This window comes from Triticum aestivum, chromosome 5B (assembly GCF_018294505.1).
Source record: "Triticum aestivum cultivar Chinese Spring chromosome 5B, IWGSC CS RefSeq v2.1, whole genome shotgun sequence".
NCBI classification, from domain to species: domain Eukaryota; kingdom Viridiplantae; phylum Streptophyta; class Magnoliopsida; order Poales; family Poaceae; genus Triticum; species Triticum aestivum.
In genome coordinates, this window is record NC_057807.1 from 111691814 (window position 1) to 111698212 (window position 6399).

Sequence of the window (6399 nt, forward strand, 5' to 3'; positions counted from 1 at the left end):
CATCTATTTCTTCAAAATAAGACCGCCACCGTGCTCTAAAAGGGTATAAGTGAAGCACTAGAGCAAATGACAAACTACTCCAAAAGATATAAGTGAAGATCAATGAGTAGTCCAATAATTATGCAACTATGTGAAGACTCTCTAACATTTAAGAATTTCAGATCTTGGTATTTTATTCAAACAGCAAGCAAAACAAAACACAATGACATTTCAAGGATAGCACACATCATGTGAATAAGCAAAAACTTAGGTTCAACCGATACTAACCGATAATTGTTGAGGAAGAAAGGTGGGATGCCTACCGGGGCATCCCCAAGCTTGGATGCTTGAGACTTCTTGAAATATTATCTTGGGGAGCCTTGGGCATCCCCAAGCTTGAGCTTTTGTGTCTCCTTAATTCCTTTCATATCTCGGTTTCCTAAATCTCGAAAGCTTCATCCACACCAAACTCAACCAGAACTTGTGAGATAAGTTAGTATAAACCAATGAAAAACCTTATCATTCTCTACTGTAGAAAATCATTAAAATTATTATTCAACATTGCATACTAAATGCCTCTGCATATTTAGTACTCCTATCCTCAAATTGAATCATTAAACAAGCAAACACATGCAAACATAACAGCAATCTGCCAAAACAGTACAGTCTGTAAAGAATGCAAGATTCATCATACTTCCCTAACTCCAAAAATTATGACAAAAATACTACACTGTTGAAAATTTATCAGAGCTCAATATGCATAAAGTTTCAACATTTTATCATTTTCTGACTTTTCTAGGGAATTTTTGCAACATCGGTAAACTTTCTGTTTTGAAACAGCAACATGTATACTTGCAAAATAAGCATGGTAAAGGCTATCCTTGACATTTTTATTGAAAATATAGATGCAAAACATTATTCTAAATAACAGCAAGCAAATACAAACAAAAGAAAATGACGCTCCAAGCAAAACACATATCATGTAGTGAATAAAAATATAGCTATAAGAAAAGTTATCGATGAATACTTAATATATATGCAGATACTTAATATATATGCAGTAGGAGCCTTTCCTACTGTCTCAACATTCAAAAAAAAAGTTACCGATGAATGAAGACGAAAGAGGGGATGTCTTCCGGGCATCCCCAAGCTTAGGCTTTTGGTTGTCCTTGAATTTTACCTTGGGGTGCCTTGGGCATCCCCAAGCTTAGGCTCTTGCCACTCCTTATTCCATAGTCCATCGAATATTTACCCAAAACTTGAAAACTTCACAACACAAAACTCAACAGAAAACTCATAAGCTCCGTTAGTATAAGAAAATAAATCACCACTTAGGTACTGTTGTGAACTCATTATAAATTCATATTGGTGTAATATCTACTGTATTCCAACTTCTATATGGTTCATACCCTCCGATACTACTCATAGATTCATCAAAATAAGCAAACAACACATAGAAAACAGAATCTGTCAAAAACAGAATAGTCTGTAGTAATCTGTAACTCCCGAATACTTCTGTAACTCAAAAACTTCTACCAAATTAGGAAGTCCTACGAACTTTGTGTACCAATCCATAGCAAAACGAATCAGATCAAAAGCACATTTATGTGAATTATCAAAAATAATTTACTGGGTGCAAAATTTTCTGATTTTTCAGCAGGATCAACACAACTATCACCGTAAGCTATCCTAAAGGTCTTACTTGTCACTTTATTGAAACAAAAGCTATAAAACATGATTACTAAAGTATAATAATCATGTGGACACACAAAAACAGTAAGGGTAAATATTGGGTTGTCTCCCAACAAGCGCTTTTCTTTAATGCCTTTCTAGCTAGGCATGATGATGACAATGATACTCATATTAAAGATAAGAATTGAAACATAGCGAGAGAATCATGAAGAATATGACTAGCACATTTAAGTCTAACCCACTTCCTATGCATAGGTATTCTGTGAGCAAACAACTTATGGGAACAATAATCAACTAGCATAGGAAGGCAAAACAAGCATAACTTCAAGATTTTCAATACATAGAGAGGAAACTTTTTATTGTTGCAATTCCTACAAGCATATATTCCTCCTTCATAATAATTTTTAGTAGCATCATGAATGAATTCAACAATATAACAATCACATAAAGCATTCTTTTCATGATCTACAAGCATAGAAATTTTATTACTCTCCACATAAGCAAAATTCTTCTCATTCGGAATAGTGGGAGTATTATAAGAGACTCGAATACTATAAATTGTTTCCACACTAAAAGAGTAATGCTCAGAAAAAGGGTAATCATAATCATGACAAGTTTTATAAATATAATCATCACTACTTTTTATAGCATAAGTGTTATCACAATAATCATCATAAATAGGAGGCATGCTATCATCATAATAAATTTGCTCATCAAAACTTGGGAGGCTAAAAATATCATCTTCATTAAACATAGCATCCCCAAGCTTGGGACAAAAATTAATTGCAGCAAATAAATTCTCAAACATGTCATTCTCATCAAACATAGCATTCCCAAGCTTGGGCCTTTTCATATCATAAGCATAATCACTCTCATCATTAATAGTATGGATAGCACCAATAGTATAGCAATTATCATCATCACAATGAGTAATAGGAGAAACATCATTTGGGAGGGGTACCTTTTTACCTTTGCTTCTACGTCTTTTCTTTTTCTCCTTCGCATCATGTGTGCGGTTAACCCTCTTTTTGGAGCTCCTTATTAATGAGATTGGTTGGATAGAAGGCTCCTCCTCGTTACCTGATTCATCATAAGAAAGAATAGGAGGATATTGGGAAATCTCTTCCCTTTCATTAGTATTCTCTTCATCTTCTATTTGTTTTCTTGATTTTATGTAATTGGCAATGTAAGGATTTTCAATGCAATTCACCGCACAATACATATAAATTTCCTCTAGATCAAAATCAAGAACTTTATCAAGGACAAACTCTGGAAGATTCTTAGTTAAACGTTTCATTTCTTCATAACCCATAAGCAAACTAAGTTCATTATGATGTGCAAGGGAAATCAAGTCATCACAATTTTTGGAGACGATTTGATCATGAAACAATTTGCATTGGGTATTTAAATGATCACGTTCATTGCAAAGTTCACAAGGATGGCAAAGAAATTTTAAATTTTCAGCACAAACTTCTAGCCTCTCTTGCAACCATTTAGTTTCTAAATACTTATGCCTCTTGCAAAATCTATCTTCCTTATTTGGTGTGTACTTGCAAACTCTATGCACTCCACAAAAGTTGACATGCTTATAAGAGACATTTTCATCATGACAAGTGCAATCATCATTAGTACTATGGATATTCAAAGAGTTCATACTAACAACATTGCAATCATGCTCATCATTCAAAGATTTAGTGCCAAAAATTCTAATGCATTCTTCTTCTAACACTTTGGCACAATTTTCGGAATCCTAATTTTCATGAAAGATATTAAAAAGATGAAGCATATGAGGCACCCTCAATTCCATTTTTTGTAGTTTTCTTTTATAAACAAACTACTGATAAAACAAGAAACTAAAAGATTTGATTGCAAGATCTAAAGATATACCTTCAAGCACTCACCTCCCCGGCAACGGTGCCATAAATGAGCTTAATGTCTACTACAAACCTTCTTCTTGTAGACGTTGTTGGGCCTACAAGTGCAGAGGTTTGTAGGATAGTAGCAAATTTCCCTCAAGTGGTTGACCTAAGGTTTATCAATCAGTGGGAGGCGTAGGATGAAGATGGTCTCTCTCAGACAACCCTGCAACCAAATAACAAAGAGTCTCTTGTGTCCCCAACACACCAAATACAATGGTAAATTGTATAGGTGCACTAGTTCGGCAAAGAGATGGTGATACAAGTGCAATATAGATGGTAGATATGGGTACTTGTAATCTGTAAATATAAAAACAGCAAGGTAACTAATGATAAAAGTGAGTGTAAACGGTATTGCAATGCTAGGAAACAAGGCCTAGGGTTCATACTTTCACTAGTGCAAGTTGTCTCAACAATAATAACATAATTGGATCATCTAACAACCCATCAACATGCAACAAAGAGTCACTCCAAAGTCACTAATAGCGGAGAACAAATGAAGAGATTATTGTAGGGTACAAAACCACCTCAAAGTATCCTTTATGATCGATCTATTCAAGAGTCAGTAGTAAAATAACACGAAGCTATTCTTTCCGTTCGATCTATCATAGAGTTCGTAAAAGAATAACACCTTAAGACACAAATCAACCAAAACCCTAATGTCACCTAGATACTCCAATGTCACCTCAAGTATCCGTGGGCATGATTATACGATATGCATCACACAGTCTCAGATTCATCTATTCAACCAACACAAAGTAATTCAAAGTGTGCCCCAGAGTTTCTACCGGAGAGTGAAAGCACAAGTGCTCCCTAGGTGGTTTTGGTAATTAATGTCAACATATCTCTTGTTGGACTAACACTTTTATCTAGTATGTTTTAGATAAGTTCAACAATGGAGTGGCATGGACTAAAGGATGTGGGAACTCCTTCAAGATGCTAAGGACAAAGGATTGGCTCAAGCTTCAAGCTCAAGACTCTTAATTTTACATTTTAGTGATCCAAGATCACATTGAGTCTATAGGAAAAGCCAATACTATCAAGAAGGGATGAGGTGTTGCTTAATGAGTTTCTTGCTCCATAGTGCTTAGTGATATGCTCCAAAACCCTCAACTACTTTCCCACTTCCACACATATAAACTAAACCTAAAGTCAAACTCGGCCCCACCGATTCTTTCTATCCGGCACCACCGAGTTCAAATGTCATAGCCACTGCCACAAACCCTAGGCAAATCGGTCTTACCGATAGGGATCTCGGTCTCACCGAGATGGGGTTGTAATCTCTCTGTGTATGTACATTACCAAAATCGGTCTCACCGAGTTTGAGCAATCGGTACTACCGAGATTACAATGCAAACTCTCTGGTTAACTTATTACCAAAATCGGTCCCACCGAGTTTGAGTAATCGGTTCCACCGAGTTTGCCTGACCAACTCTTTGGTTAGCTAATTACCAAAATAGGTCTCACCGAGTTTGTGTAATCGGTCTCACCGAGATTACGTTATGCCCTAACCCTAATCATATCGGTCCTACCGAGTTGCATATCGGTCCCACCGAAAATCCTAATGGTCACTAGATTTGCTGAATCGGTCCGACCGAGTTTATCAATTCGGTCCACACCGAGTTTGGAAAGTTGTGTCTAACGATTAGATTTTGTGTGGAGGCTATATATACCCCTCCACCTCCTCTTCATTTGTGGAGAGAGCCATCAGACTGAACCTACACTTCCAGCATACATTTTTTGAGAGAGAACTACCTACTCATGTGTTGAGGCCAAGATATTCCATTCCTACGATATGAATCTTGATATCTAGCCTTCCCCAAGTTGCTTTCCACTCAAATCTTCTTTCCACCAGTTCCAAATCCTATGAGAGAGAGTTGAGTGTTAGGGAGACTGTCATTTGAAGCACAAGAGCAAGGAGTTCATCATCAACGCACCGTTTGTTACTTCTTGGAGAGTGGTGTCTCCTAGATTGGCTAGGTGTCACTTGGGAGCCTCTGACAAGATTGTGGAGTTGAACTAAGGAGTTTGTAAGCGCAAGGAGATCGCCTACTTCGTGAAGATCTACCGCTAGTGAGGCAAGTCCTTCATGGGCGACGGCCATGGTGGGATAGACAAGGTTGCTTCTTCGTGGACCCTTCGTGGGTGGAGCCCTCCGTGGACTCGCGCAACCGTTACCCTTCGTGGGTTGAAGTCTCCATCAACGTGGATGTATGATAGCACCACCTATCGGAACCACGACAAAAACATCCGTGTCTCCAATTGCGTTTGAATCCTCCAAAACCCTTCCCTTTACATTCTTGCAAGTTACATGCTTTACTTTCCGCTGCTCATATACTCTTTGCATGCTTGCTTGTTATGTATTGTGAATGTTAAACTTGTGCCTAAACTCCACTTAAACTTAAAGAAGTTAAAAACTGCAACTTTGATACTTAGTGTCTAATCCCCCCCCCCTCTAGACACCTCTTCTCAAGGTCCTACAAGTGGTATCAGAGCATTGGTCTCTATTGCCTTGGTTTAATCACCATTGGAGGAAGATGGATGAGTCTACTTTGGGGAGTCTTAGACATAGAGTGCCTATACTTGATGGAGAGTACTTTCATGAGTGGAAACTTGAGATGCTTGTCATTTTCAATCAATATCATTTGAACAAGTACATTGCTAGCCCTTGTGCACCTCATGTTGATCCTATGCATCCTACCCTTGATGAGTTAATTGACATGATTAGGAATCTTAGAACTGCCGAACTTATCATTAGAGGGTTGCCTAGAAACTTGATTGGATGTTTGCCTACTCTTAAGTGTGCCTACAC